General features: G+C 43.9%; 1 pseudogene; it reads left to right on the top strand.

The window, feature by feature from the left end:
- Positions 1-16179, top strand: part of LOC115024887 (delphilin-like) — a 17681-nt pseudogene extending 1502 nt beyond the window's left edge.
- The last annotated feature ends 39 nt before the right edge of the window (positions 16180-16218 follow it).

Here is a 16218-nt window from a genome sequence, read left to right as displayed (position 1 = left end):
CATGAGAAGGTGGTGTCCATGCTGCAGGGCAGCGGGGCGATGCCCACTCTGGTGGTGGAGGAGGGTCCGTCTGAGTATCCTCAGACCATACCGACCCGGAGGAATCTCCGAGCCTGGCCCCCGCCTCAATACCGCGCTCCAGGTCGGTACACACAACAACAACGACATTTTGGTTTGGCATTCCCCAGCAGCTCAGGGTCTGCAGGGACGAACACGCTAACCTCAGACCACTCTTTGTGCCTGCGTGTGCGCTTTCCAAACACTCTGGGGTGGAATGTATAGGGTGGATAATTATACTATATATATATATACTATTGTGGTGTATATAATAATATAGTTATCCTGTACTAATTAAAGATGAATGATATCCTTGCAGGTCTCCAGCCCTCAGCTCTCTGCAGTGGGTTGCAGAGATTCTTCCGCCGAGCATCAAAGTCCACGGTCGGACCTTCAGCCAGCCTGGAGCACCTGCTGACCATCCAGGAGAGGTACACAGTCTGCAAGTCCCTGGAGACCTTCTTCCAGCACAGGTCAGTAAGATGGAGTCTATAAATAGGAGTAGTAGACGGAGCACAGGATGTATGAGGAGGGATGGAGCGAGGGGAGATGCAGTTAGAGACACAGCTTCACTGGGAACATCAGAACATTAGGTCGGCAGCTCCTAATGGTAGCAAGAGACTGCAGAAATAATGTTGCTTAAAGTTCTTCAGCATCTGTTATACTCTATTAACCAGTTGACAGAAACTAAGCTGTTGCCTGGGAAACTATGTTTATTTTTTACCGTATTGGATATATAACAGGCTGCTGAGAGCTCTTAATAAATAAAATAAAGCACATAGCTAAGCAGGAAGTTTATGCTTCCCATTAGACACAGATTTCATTTCCTCAAGGATGAAGGTCTGAGCGCACGAGAGGCATGGAGCTCTGCAGATGATGCAAACATGTGATGCTGCAGGATTATAGCCAAACATCAATTGAATTCTACACTGTGCGTACAGTACAACCCCCGAAGCTTCACTGACGCCCCTCTTGTCCTCCCACCTTCTCATAATCTGTTCACATCCTTTCTCCGCTGTACGTGTCGGTACAGATGCAAAGCAATCTTTACATCGTGTGTCACTCACTTACCCAGCTGCAAACATGGGGGTTTGGTTACATAAAGATGCGTTGCGTGGGTGTGTTTGCAGGAATGTGGACACTCTGATTGTAGACGTGTTTCCGGTGTTGGACACTCCGGCCAAACAGCTGATCTGGCAGTTCATCTACCAGCTCCTGACGTACGACGAGCAGGAGCGCTGCCAGGGCAAGCTGTCCCGCTTCCTGGGTTTCAAGAGCAGCGGTGAGCCAGAAAACACAAAGTGGAGCTTGTTTAACACGTACAGTATCAGCAAGACAGTCAACGCGCTGCTGGTTGGATTTGATTCCTATCATGTAGCGAAGAATATAATTAAAAATGAAGCTTTTACTCCTCAACCACCTGGTGTGAGACGTACTGGGAGGTTGTTATTTATAATTAACTCCGGCACAAAGGAGCGGCCGTACGTAATTATCTTGTGAATAACAAAGCTCGATGGGTGTGGCTGTGTGTGTGTCTGTGTCTGTGTCTGTGTCTGTCTGTGTGTGTGTGTGTGGTGTGTGTGTGTGTGTGTGTGCTGTGTGTGTGTGTGTGGTGTGTGTGTGTGTGTGTGTGTGTGTGTGTGTGTGTGTGTGTGTGTGTGTGTGTGTTCTGCAGCGGCGGCGGAGTCCTGTACGTAGGCCCGGAGCAGCAGCAGCACCACGAAGGAGCAGCTCCATGAGTGTGACGGGGACGTCGTTCCGCAAGGCAACGTCCGAGAGAGAGAGCTCTGACGACTGCATCATCGGGACTCACCTGGGAATGGGTACGCTAACTTCCCTGCGGCGTCCTGAAACCTCCACAGGGTTTTGATTCAATAGCTTTCACCCAGCCGGGAGGTTAAACGACTGAACATCATCATAACTATGTTTCTCTCAGAGGAGGACGCGATCAGGTGAAAGAGGGTCTAATAGATTTACAATTGAAGCCCGCTGTTGATTACATGACAACACTTTGTTCTGCTTCCTGAAGCGTCTGTAATAAGTTTTTTAAATATGCACATGAGGCATTATCTAATGCAAACGTTAGGAGAAATCTTTCCTCTGGTCTGAAAGTTGTTATGGAAGCAACACTCTCAAAATGCACCAGTGCATGAAAACGTCCCTTTAAAAACTCGCTGACTAGCTTTTAAAATGATAAATGATATTAAAACTAAAAGGTGATTGTGTCAGCGTTGTGTACTCCAACGACTGCACAGTGAGTGAGGTGTTTTGTTTGTTATGAAATCTCATCATTAATTTCAGTGTTATTGCATCTTTCTTGGATGGGCCTCCCCTGGACACACAAAGCAACCTGCGTAGAGATCGGTAAAGGAGCTTCAGCAGGTTACTGCACTTTATCATATTCCCTACGGCGCAGGCATCTGACCCCCAGCCGCTCTAGTTTGAACTGCTCTGTAATAAGGCTGCACTGGTCGGCTCCCAGCTGGGAACGTGTGTAGTTGCACATTAAAAGATTGTGTGCTCGGTAAATCCTACCGAGCGTCTTTGAAGGCTACATAAGACGGAGACCTACAACACACTCCACATCTCAGCTTTGCTTTTTAATAATGTTCAAGCTCTCAGTTTGGAAGCACGTACTGCAGATTTCATTCATGGTTTCCCATCGCCATCGCTAAGTCCCGCTCCAGGAGCCAAGCTTTCTGTCTTTCGCTCCTCCACCACACTGTTCCTCCCTGCTTCATCCTCTCTCCCCTGGGGTGGGGGGGGCGGATGCAAGTCCATGTGTCACTGTTCATGCCTTATTGTGCTTTAGGAATTCATGTGGATGAATCTGGGAGCCCGGAGGAGAGGCAGTCAGGAGATGGAACCTCCTTCCCCGAGTCCCCTGACCTCAATCATGTAGGTATAACGGCAGCTTTGCAGCGCAGAGCTCCTCAGCGACTGGCATAATAAATGCTGGTTATGTTATCTGTGCTTTCTGGCCTCACATCGTTTGAAGGTCTGCTCGTAATTACTGCAATTCAACCCGTGGTATTAACTCGCTGGCTGCAGTTAACCTGCGCAAATTGTTCCTAAAACACTTTTTAGAAAAAGGACCAGCAGACCTTCAAAGCGAATGTATTGCAGCGATTTGTGTGCTACCAGCGATCATGCCTCCACCGTAGATGACAGGGGGTACACGGAGCGGGAGAACGTGTACGCAGGAAGAGTGTGTCGCCAATGCAGGGCGGCGGCTCGGCAGCAGAGCCGAGGGCCCGGGACATAGTGAGGCCTACGGGCGCTCGCTCTCCCCCCTCACACTCCCCCCTCTCACAGGTACTCTGGGGCAGGACACACACGCCACTCAATTACATGCACAACACACACACAATCACAACGTGTGGCATGCTTTCAGACGCACGCTTTATCAATGGGTCACAACAGCGTTGCCGTTTTCGGTTTGAGGCATTTGGCAGGAATGAAAACTGCATAACTTCGAGCCTCCGCAGCAATGAAAGATGTCGTGTTCAATTTGTTGTAAATACAAGAACAGTATCTTACCTTATACATGTTGGATGTTTAAATTAATTAAAGAACGTCACACATCATTTCCTGAGGGACATATAGAATATATATAAAAACGCAGCGTGAGCGTCCACATGTAGGTGAAGTTACCCATGCTGATGGCAGCCATCTTTGATTTCCTTCTTTACAGGGAGCCGTAAATCTGGCCTGTCCCGTCCTGGAAGGAGCCTCTCCCCCACCCCCGTATATGAGATCCACCACCAGAGCAGCGTGGACTCCAACCCCTATGTCTGCCTGAAAGCCCCCCCGCCTCCCCTCAGCACTCGGACGGCGGCCCAACACGCTGACCCGCCGCAAGAAGCTGTTCACCTTCTCCCGCCCGCCTCGCAGCCGGGGACCACGGACAAGTTCCTGGACGCTCTGAGGCGAGCAGCTGGGCCACCGGGTCACGCTGGTGGACGACTTCGTACCCGGAGGAGAACGACTATGAAGAGCGTGAGGAAGACCCGCCTCCAATCTGCTGCATCATCAGCTGTAATTATACCCCACACATGGACTACATGCTTAGTTTTCTATTAAAGGGACAGTTCAGGTTGTTTTAAGTTTGTTTGAGGTACTTATCCGTAGTCAGTATATAACTACAGTAGAGGACGGGCGGTGTGCGCCAGTTTGGAGAAGCAGAGGAGTATGGGCACAGACGCAAAGCAATGTACCACTGTGGGCGGGGGCAGCAGCAAACATATTTAAGTTACCTAAAGAAAGTGCACCCTACATTATAATATTGTCACTACTTTACCTCGCTGTCAGACCTTTCTGACAGGGAACTGAAGCCATCATCTATCTATGCTCTCTTCAAAGCACCAGACTCCATTGAAAAAAACAGTAATTTACTTCACAGAGCACAGAAAGTTGCTGGTCCCCCGCTGCCTCGATCTGTTAGTTAGTTTTGTGTTATTGTGTGAGGTTGGTGAATCGAACTATCCCTTTGAAAACACTAAAGTCACACAATAACAAACTAACTAACAGAGCGAGCAGCGGGGGGACCCAGCAACTTCTGTGCCTGTGAAGTAAAATTACTGTTTTTTTTCAATGGAGTCTGAGTGGCCCTTTGAAGAGAGCATAGACGTTCTCCTGACTGACAGCGAGGTATAAAGCAGGATGGAAACATTCTAAATATAGCGTAACGCTTAAACTCATATTGATTTTTCTTTCATGTGGCTAAAATATGTTTTACATATATTATATTACAACAGTACATTGCTCAGCTTTCGTATTTGTACTCCCGTCTGTTTCTCTGCCGATTCCCATCTTCTGTAGGATACACTGACTTAGTACAAAGTACAAACCTCACGTAAAACAATCAGAAGTAACCCTTTAAGGTCTTTCATAGTTTTTAAGCATGTTTTTATTCTTACTGCAGAGTATACGTTTTAAATATCTCATTATTCCGAGCTCCTTGAAACTTTGCATGAATTATGGATGCGACTTCCAGTTCGTTGAAAAGTTCATGCAAAGTTTCACCAGGAGCAGGAATAATGTGGAATTTTTTATTTCTATTTATAAATACAAATAAATCAATGTTTGATACCTTCGTATAATTAAGATTGTGAACTTCTAAATATGTTTTTGGCCAAAGAACAAAGCCATTACTTTCCTGTTTTGTGCTGTAGAGCGACGCTGCTACATGTAATGTTCTAGCAATGATGCAATGATACGAGCACACTGTCTACTGTCGTACTGAACAAGCAGATTCACATTTGACTGAAGATATTGCGTTGTAGTGTTGGCATGTTTACATTAGAGCAGCTCTAATGTATGCTACAATCAACACTTGTGTCACATGAACAGATATATCAAGGTGTTGTCATGCTTTCAGAAGAAGAGGGGTGCCTGTAAGTAAATACTCAGTTATACAGTAGAGTCTAATTTTATCTAAGGTTATAATAAGATGCAAACATTACAGCGGCGTTACGTGTTAGTCCGGGTGGTTTTGTGTTTGTCGGCAGCTTATTGTACGTAATCCACTGCTTTTAAAAACAGATCTTTTTTTAGTATTGTTTTAAGTGTTTTACAGTAATGTTTCTATAAATAGACGGGTTGGCGTACTAATAATATTTAAATGCATGGGTTTAAAAACATATTTTTTAAGTTTTTAAAGAGGGAAGTGAAGAAACACATTCTGGGACCCCTTTTCTAAATCTGATTTCAATCATTGTCTCTCCTGCGTTAAAAACAAAGGTTTTGTCATGATAATATCTGTTTTAATGTTTTGTCCAGGTGAAATTGTCTAATTTGTTAAAGTGTTTGTTGTTATCTGTTAAAAACATTAAGCCTTTTTGTCCTATTTAGAATTTAATGCACTTCTGCCTCTTGTGGCCGAATGAGTATTACATGAACAAACACTTAAATGTTACCCGACAGCTCTCGTCCCGTTCTTAAATCATAAACACAATTTAGATCCGACTTAGAAAAATGTTTCACCAGAATTGTTTCCTCTCAGGCTTCCGTACTTTTTCTATAAGTAATAAAAAATAAAAATAAAAAGCAGATTGATTTTGAGCAAGAGTGTAAACTTAAAAGATCCATAATGCATTTAATTGTATTTTTTTATAAGAGTGTGTGGAGGGAGGGGGTCGGGATTACCAGGTCTGACGGTGCACCTCTCCTCCCTGCAGATGAGTTTTCCAGGAGGACCAGGACCCGGGCTTCGTTCCTCGGCATCTCAGCAGCGGCAGCAGTGAGGAGCACAGTAGCAGCGACGAGGCTCCTCTCCCACCTACTCCTCAGGATCTGAACCCATCCCGCCACCTCCCACTCAGAGCCCCCCACCTCCCCCACCTTTCCAGGCTCTGATACCGCCCCCATGTTCAATTCACTGACCCCCTGCCGCTCGTCCGCTTCTCCCCCGAGCACATCCCGCGCAGCCGGATGCCCTTCCAGCCGCACCACCCCATCATCCCTCCGCCCCCCACCCCTCCCAGGACCCTCCTGTCCAGCCGCTCCCCTCTACACAAAGTTCTCCCCACCAGAGAAGAAGCGGAGAAAACTCACCAGCGCTTCCAGACCACCACCACCTCCACCCGCCTCTCGCACGCACACAACCACCCTACGCTCCTCCCAGCCGTCCCGCCCCTGCTATCTCCCCCCGGCAACACAGCCAGCCCCAGCCCATCCTCCAGCCCCTCCTCCAGCCGTCCCCCCTGCCCTCCCCTCAGCCGCTGAGAACGAGCCAGCTCGTCCTCCAGAGACACCACCAGCTGCACCACCAGCACAGCTACCAGGGCCCGATGCCGCCGTCCCTCCAGGATCACAGCCCCTCCCAGTGTCAGAGCCACGCCGGCTCCTTGCAGCTCTCCAAGCCTCCGGCCTCTCACTCCACCCTCCCCAGTCACACTAAAACATATGAAACCCCGCGGCAGGAACACCCGTCCCAACAGGTAACACCTGCATTCACAGTCGTTTTTTAAAACATGATGAGTGATATAAATATCGCATGTGTGCAGCAGTGAGCGCCTAGCAACAGAATTTGCATCGTGCAAGATATTTCTGTAAGGGTTGGCGCTATATTTGGCGTGCATGCAAATGAAGGAGCTCGACAGCATAAACGCCGTACTGCATCAAACATGTCAGAAGAAGAAGGTGAATCCAAACGTCTATTTAAGACCAGAGTTTTTAAAGCCACTGATGGAGAGAAGTGAAACGTCTCGTGAGTGCACTGCATTTGTTTGGGCGCAGTGTGGCGATGATTCCAACGCCTCGGGGGTGGAAATATTCTAAATGTAGCAAACACTCAAATTCATTTTTGATTGTTTGTGTTCGGCCTTTTTTTTTTAGGTGTGTAAAGAATATGTTTTGCTGCTGCACACATCCACACTAGTGCACTGCTTCGCTGCCGTGCTCCGTAAGCTTACTAATAATGTGTTTGATCTCCAAGGCACCGCCGCCCCCGCCTCCACCCCTTCCCCCACCCTGTGATCCGCCTCCGCTGCCCAAGCCGGGCCACGCCTCGGACACCAACCACATGAGTGTGAAGCGGCTGCGCTGGGAGCAGGTGGAGAACTCTGAGGGAACCATATGGGGACAGGTGAGTCCATTACATGGTTCTAACATACAGTAAATACAGTAAACACATTTCTCCTTATCTTCCTTCCTTGGCTGTGAAGTTTCCCACTCCTACATTTCTCTTGCCATATTTGGAAACACTTACTCACCGAGTCTGATGTGTCTCTGATGAGTCATGGCAGCATGAAGCACAAATATTGTTTGTGTAAATAGAATACGTGGTGGATCTGATCTGCTCATACACAATGAGGAACATCTGATATCTGTGCATGAAAAGAACATTTTTACTTGTGTGTCTTTGGAGAGTACAGAGTGTGTCCTTGTCTATGTTTAGCTCGGAGAGGACTCGGACTATGACAAGCTCACTGACATGGTGAAGTACTTGGACCTCGATCTGCACTTCGGAACTCAACGCCAATCCAGTGAGTAGTTGTGTGCTTGTGATCGCCCTTTCTCAGACTTCATCAGTATCGTACGGAAGCCCTGAGACGCAAGTGAGATAAATATTTGTGAAACAGGTGCGGAAAAGGTTTTGCCAAATAAAACAAATTACTTTTCTAAGTTGCTTTTTATTTTATTTGTGAAAACAGCTGAAAAGAAAATAGTTTTGCAGGTGAAACTTTTTTATGTTTGTTGTAATACCCACTTTGGCCACAAGAGGCTGAAGCGCACCACTACTCCATGTTCTCAAAAGCATGTTTTCTTCCAGGTGAAATGTAATTCCTCCGTGCACTCTGAACACAAGTTACACATATAGAGTGTTAGCAAGTTGTGTAATATTACTGTCATGTCTTTTTTTGGCTACAAATGTATTTTTAATAAACATGCGGTAGTGGTGCACTTCAGCCTCTTGTGGCCAAAGTGGGTATTACAACAGCAAACACATCCTGACAACAAAATAACTTGTTTTCACAGATGGAAAAACACCTGTTGTTGTTGTTGTTGTTGTTGTTGTTGTTGTAAGTCATGATCACAGCAGAGAAAACTATTTAGATCAGACTTAAAAAATAGATCACCAGATGTTTTCTTCCTCACTTGCCTCTCAGGGCTTCCGTATTATCGCCATATCCTTATTTCCATCATGCTTGATGTCACGCATTGATAATATTCCATCAAATCGATCATCAGGGAACTAGATTACAGTGAAAGTGATTTGTTTATCTGTTGACATGTCCTGTTTTGTTTGTACCTTCACAGTTGTGATGTTCTCCATAACCTGTTTTGGAGCTGCTCCATTCAACCTGTTCATCAAATCCATTCTCCATAAGGCACCACCCCTCCCCCCCCCCCCCCCCCCCCCATACCTACCTCCCCACTCCTCTCCTGTAATAACACAGCTCTGCCAGAGGAAACGCACATCTTTCTATTATTTATTGTGGAGCTTCCAGACGTTTTGGCCACTAGAGACTCAAAAGGTAGAGCTGTGTTATTAACCTGCCACATGCAGCCACTGTGTGTGTGTGTGTGTGTGTGTGTGTGTGTGTGTGTGTGTGTGTTGACCCCCGGTGCTTGGAGACCACATCCTTACACTGTTGTTGATATTATCAGTCTCTCCTCCAGAGCCAGCCTTCTTGCCAGAGAACTTTAAAAAGAAAGACGTGGTGGAGATTCTGTCTCATAAGAAAGCCTACAACGCCTGTGAGTACCACAAAAACATGACTGCAGGTCACACCCGCAAGGTCAAGTCTCAAGTCTGTGAGACGCCTGGAAAATAACACACATTGCAGTATTTTACGCTTCCTTTAAAAAGCAAAAGTTACTGCAGGGATAGTTCGGGTTGTTTGAAGTCGTATGAGATATCAGTTTATTACTCTTCTGACATACAAAGTGCAACAACAATGTTTCTCCATTTACTCGATGCATTCACCTCGCTTGTAACGCTCGCTGGTGCTCATCACACACATCGCATTCCTTTCCACACAACTGTCACAAAGACAGTTTACAAAACAGCGAACGCACGCACAGTCCCTGAACTCAACGTCAGGTCTGCTCAATGAAAAGGACTCAAAGCCCGTCCAACTACAACAACAACAACAACAACAACAACAACAACAACAACAACAACAATGGCCTCTCTCACTCAATGAGGAAACATACAAACACTATGCAATTTCCAATTCAGGTTACACTGACACGTCATAGCCAGTGGTGACATCACTGGATTTGTCACACAAAGCTTTTGTATCGAAGGTGTCTGTACAGGAAGTGGATGCAAATCTATGACCTGATGTAAAGAGCCGTAAACTTTATATTTTGTGTATCACTACTAAATGACTGCAGGTTTGAACTCGATGCACTGTGTTGAAAAAGAAGGTTGTTTGTCCTTTTGTTTTCTTATCGCATTATTTCTTAGACGCCGGGGCGCTGTTCTTCAAACGCGTTAACGACTTCACACTCACAATAACCCGGTTAATTCCACTCCAGATGATTTGGTTTCTTTGAGCCAAGTTTTTGAGGATTGATTTGTTCAACAAGCGCTCTTATTTTGAAATAAAGTGCTGATCGTTTGATTGCAGTTCCACGAGGTAGGTGTGTTGGGAAGCCTCCCAGCATGCATTGGGGCGATTCATTCGTCTCATTTTCTGTGTGACCGTGTTGTTACTGGTGTTATCTAGTTCTGCAGTGCTGCACAATGTTTCCACTGTTAGATATTTACCTGTGAATGTGGTCTGACGAGTGACGTCGGTGCATGATTGGTGGAGGTTCCCAATGAGCATGACTTTGGTTATAATCAGAAACATTAGTTAATTAATTAATTAATTAATTACAAGTCTTTGGAAAAGTAGCTTTAATGCCTCAAACAGTTTTCAGGTCTGCAGTTAATTATTTAATATTTTTTTAGTGTACAAATTCCCATTTTAATGTGAAATTAAATGCCGTATGTTCCGTCTCATTGGTCAGAATCTTTCAGTTGAGTTCATGTGTTTCTGCTCACTTTGTTATATATTGGTAATTATATTTCTGTATATTTTATCATGTATAAGTAAGACGTTTTCATCTTATCCTTCATATTTCTTTTCATCTGCGAAACATGTAGTTATTTATTATTTTAAACAGTATTTTGCCACAGATGAAATCACCATAAACACAGGACGTAACTTCTACACACGACTCTTTATTGTGATTATTAAACGGGTCATAATGATTTCTCAGTCACCTGCACGTTCTCATCTAAGTTCATGACCAGGATCCAGCGAACTGTCAATAATACTGTGTTATTGTTTTTGATACTGGTTGACCTGCTGTATCAGTTTCTTCTTCTGCTGTAAAATGTCTTTCTTGCTGCCGTGTTTCTTCAATTCCATATTGAGAACGGTGATGCCCTTCTTCTTCTTCTTCTTCTTCTTCTGCTTCTTGTGATTAAGAGAATAAATTCATGTTCTCTTGATGAAAACGTGTCTTCACTTGCTGATCCAAAAGTACAACAGGTTCCACTCTATAATTAAGAATAATGACATTATTCTTAATAGTTTTCTTCACGCCAGGATCTCTATCAATACATCATGCATCAACATCTCTCGTGATACCGAACTGTTGTTAGTGATGAAGGTGTGGGACCACTGTGCAGCACAGTAACACATAACATGACATGTTTTTACCTTGAATCTATTGCCCCAATGCATTCTGGGAGGTTTCGAAACACTCCTACGTCATGTGACTGCAATGATCAGCACTTTTAAATGCTTATCGTGATTCCAACTCTATTCATTTCCCCTTTATTTCAAAACAAGAGCATCACATGTGCAGGTGGAAGGCTGATATAAATCCATTGTACACACAATTAACAGAAATATAAATATAATATAACATGATGTTAAAATATAGCATACGATATGTTGTGTCATAATATTTGAGGAAATAATCTGCAGACACTGTGATAAAAACTTAATTTACAGCTTTATATAATGGGCCATTTTATTTTGAAATGCAAATTATTGAGCGATAAACAAACAAGTTTATGCTCCCTATAAGATCATCGTCTTTAATTTATTATTTATTATTAAGTTTCTGATGTTAACGGTGTCGGTTGTCTAAAAGTGTTAAGTCTTAATTTCAGGATTTAATTCTTTGTGGTGATTACGTCAATGTCTTGCATACAGTGAGTGCAAATAACTATTATAATAAAAGAAACATTTAAATTGCTAATTTTTTGGCAAAAACAACATTCAAGATAATCTGATCTGTTATATTATACAGACTATAACTGGATAATACTTTAATATAATTCCTGAGTGAGTGAGAAGGATTACAAATGTAACATCACAGAAACATAGTGAGTAACACTCACACATCATCAGAGGGGATGGAGGGAACACAGTGATCCTCTTTGTAATGTGAAAACACACGTAAATCATCCTCCTCCTCCTCCTCCTCCTCCTCCTCTCTGCAGCCATCCTCATCGCCCACCTGAAGCTCTCCACCACTGAGCTACGTCAGGTCTTGATGAACATGACCACCGACAGGCTGGAGCCGGCTCACATCAAGCAGCTGCTGCTCTACGCCCCCAACGAAGACGAGGTCAAGCAGTACGAGCAGTTTGAACAGGACCCGGCCAAACTGAGCGAGCCCGACCAGTTCATTTTCCAGGTACACAAACAAACAAAAACTACGGAAGCCCAGAGAGGCAAGTGAGAGAATAATAATTATGATGATCTGTGTTTATGACTTAAGAACAGGTGGAATAATTACTATGACTTACTGTACTATTACCTTTGATGTAAGCGTCACGTTCTTTACTTTTTTATGACTTTTATATGACATACTATACTATGATATTTTTATTACTTTTTTATGGCATACTTTACTATTAATTTTTTATGAGATACTATACTATGGCATTTTTATGAATTTATTATGGCATACTTTACTATTACTTTTTTATGAATTTTGTTTTTTTATTACTTTTTATGAGATACTATACTATGACATTTTTATGAATTTATTATGGCATACTTTACTATTACATTTTTATGAATTTTGTTTTGTTATTACTTTTTTATGAGATACTATACTATAGCGTTTTTATGAATTTATTATGGCATACTTTACTATTACTTTTTTATGAATTCTGTTTTTTATTACTTTTTTATGACACTATAATATGCCTTTTTATGACCTACTATACTATGACTTTGGGATATTACACTATGACTCAACTAAAGTTGGAAAAAGCCAGATGAGTAAACGAGTGTTCTGTGTGTCTCAGATGTTGACTGTGCCGGAGTATAAAACCCGTCTGCGGTGCCTCCACTTCAAGACGACCCTGCAGGAGAGGACGGAGGAGATGAAGGTCGCGTACGATTACATCTACAAGGCTTCAGTGGAGCTGAAGAGCAGCAAGAAGCTGGCCAAGATCCTGGAGGTAAACATCCAGAGGGAAAAAGATCCGGTTTTATATTAAGTGTTATTAAGTTTTCTTTCACCCACAGTTTGTACTTGCAATGGGGAATTACCTGAACAATGGCCAACCCAAGAGCCACAGGACAACCAGTTTCAAGATCAACTTCCTAACTGAGGTAGTAATAACAGCTGCGCTTCAACCACGTGCTGCTCAATTTCACTTTGTCTTTGAGTTTTTCATTTTTCCTTTCTCTCTTTCGCAGCTAAGCACGACCAAAACAGTCGACGGGAAATCCACCTTCCTCCACATTCTGGCCAAGTCTCTGTGCCAACACTTCCCTGAGCTGCTCAACTTTTCCAGAGATCTTACGACAGTGCCTCTGGCCGCCAAGGGTACGATGACGTTACAGCAGCAGAGCTCTTAAACTCCAAGCTTTCCTTCCTGTAGCAGCAGAATGTAGTCGTTCCTGCGTGTCGCTGCCTTTAAAGCATCTGATGCGTGTTGATTTATGTCGTTTGTCCAAAGACAAATAAGTCTGATTTGCACATTTCTTTCCATCTGTTAAACCATGTACTTCAGTGAACCAGAGGGCCGTCACCGCAGAGCTGAGTGACCTTCACTCCACCATCCTGGACATCAGGAAGGCCTGTCTGAAGATCCCGCCCACCTCCGAGGACCACTTTGCCTCCGTCATGAGCGTACGCCTCCAGCTTTATATATCAGACACAAAACATTACATATATTGACCCCTGGCTCTGTCCAAAGTTACTAACACTTTATACCATGTGTGTTTTATTTATCAAACAAGATATAAAGCGTCCGATCTTTGATCTAAGCTAAGCTTTAACGGACAGATGTGAGTTTAATAAAGTTGTGTTGAAACACAGAAACAGAGGCCACGCCCCCAAAACTCTGCAGAATGCATTTCCCATGATGCAACTCAACATCTTTTGTTAGAGCTCCCTGCTTAGTAAATGTACACATCTTTCAAACACCTCCAGCTTGTAGCCACAGAAGACATTACACTGAGTAGAACTGAAGATGATCACGGACGTCCCGCCTCTTAAACACGTGACCTTTTTGCACCCGCAGAGCTTTTTGGAGAACAGCCACCCCGCAATCCAGTCTCTGGAGTCCCTGCAGACCCGAGCGATGGAGGAGTTCTCCAAAGTGGCCTCCTTCTTCGGAGAGGACAGCAAGTCGGCCAACACAGAGTCCTTCTTCGCCATCTTTGCAGAGTTCATTGGCAAGTTTGAGGTGAGCTTCGGTCGTCATTTGCGCGGCACATTGTGCTTCCAACTGGAGTTAAATGTGCTGCATGGATACAGTTGTGCACACTGCACTGTTCTCACAGCTACCCATCAATTTGACTGGTTCCTGCAGGTGAGGAGTTTACATTTGCTTCACACCCTCCAGAACAATTAGGGATCCAGACTGACAGCAGCCTGCAGCTGAAAAGCGATTACGCTGCAAAGTGCTGCCGTCTGTGGAATAACCGAATGTGCTCCAAATGTGAAAATAATGTGATTTAAATGCGTGTAAATCACATGAGATTATGGGGTTTGTCTTTGCAGAGAGCTCTCAGTGAGACCAAGAGTCCAGAAAACCCCAGAAGCCCCAGACTGTCTTCCACTCTGGCCTGGTAGAAGCATCACTCTGCTCTCCAACAACCAAAGTGCCAAGATCACACACAGAGACACTGAAACGCAACGGGAACAGAGCCCACGTCATCTATAGCAAACACACCGTAATGTAACTGTAGAGAATCGCACACATTACTGTTATTCCAGGTGTGAACAGGAAGTCGTTACGTCTTTTTAACATCACATAGCAGGTAGTGAAAGATACAAACCCTCCACTCAGAAGACAAACAACCGCTCTGGGGATTTAGATCACTTGCTATGTTTCATACATGACTATATAAAGTTTATATTTTCTATCAGATCATGTTTAAAAATGGTAAAGATTAAGCGTAGATGTAGACGGATCCAGAAGCAAGGTGTAGTTCAGTAGCGTGTGCAGAGGCAGAGGTTCATCCAGCGATGTGTTCACTGCCTCCCGTTTTAATATTAGGAGGTTTGTTTTCCAGCATCCACTGATTTAGAGGTAAAGATGTGAATTTAAAGGGCATCTATTCTGGGAATTATAATAAAATAAAAAGATAAAAGGAGCTACAGACGTTCACAGCCGGCTCTGGTTCACTTGGTTTCGCAGTACGCTGCATTGTGCGTTCCTACGATCCGAAATGAGGATCAGTTAATCGTTTCTATGGAAGCAAAACAATGCTGTAAACATTTTAATTTCTAAAAATCAGAATACCTAATTTAATCTCACAATTATGAAGTTTCTTCTAAAAGCTTGGGGTCACGATGTTCAGCACACCGCATCAGCGAGTAAACCAGTGCACGCTGTGTTTAACTTCAGCTCCATCAAAGACGACACATTTTAAACATGTAGATGGAGTTTTAGACATAAACACAGAACGCAGTGTTTGCAGCACATGAACTGGGAACAATATGTATTCGCAAAACATCCTTCAGAACATCTTCCACGCAGTGAGGCGGCGCGACGACATCAGCACGTGGGTACCACCGGGTAGTTCTGCACTTTGTCGAGTGTCGTGAACGCAGCGTCCGAAGGAAGAACGTGAAACGCATGTGGAGGAAACAAAACAAGACTTTACATTGTGATTTCCTGCTTCTCTGGTCGTCATGGTGATCCGACTCATCTGCAGCTCCTGTTGTTGTATTTTATATTTAAGTATTGGTGAGATTGTTGCTATGCACTGCTCATCATTTTCAGTGTGTGTGTGTGTGTGTGTGTGTGTGTGTCATCAGGAAGTGTTGCATTGTATTTATTCTTTACGCGCAGCTTTAGTCCGGCGTATGCAGCGGCGTGTTGGGGCCACTGTAGGTGACAATAAATCATTATTATTACAAGTAGAATATTTTTAAAGATTATAAAGTGATGAATAAGTCACAAATTTACAATAATAAAAACTCGTAGATGCTCAACTCTTCCCTCTCCTCAGCCCCCCCCGTGGCTTCGTGAATATTTATTTACCTACAGATGGCACTAATACGCTGCACACGAGGGGACTGATCTCTTAATGCAACCCTAGCTGCTACTAGTAACAGTGTTTGTCGTCTCGATGCATGTTGGTGCAGTTAATGTGTTAAGATGTGCAGCTGCTAGCGTTTCCCCTCCATATATATATATATATATATATATATATATAAATATATATATATATA

This window comes from Cottoperca gobio, chromosome 19 (genome assembly GCF_900634415.1).
Source record: "Cottoperca gobio chromosome 19, fCotGob3.1, whole genome shotgun sequence".
Classification (NCBI taxonomy): domain Eukaryota; kingdom Metazoa; phylum Chordata; class Actinopteri; order Perciformes; family Bovichtidae; genus Cottoperca; species Cottoperca gobio.
Note: the sequence above shows the minus strand (reverse complement) of the source record. Positions and strands in the feature narration are given on the sequence as shown.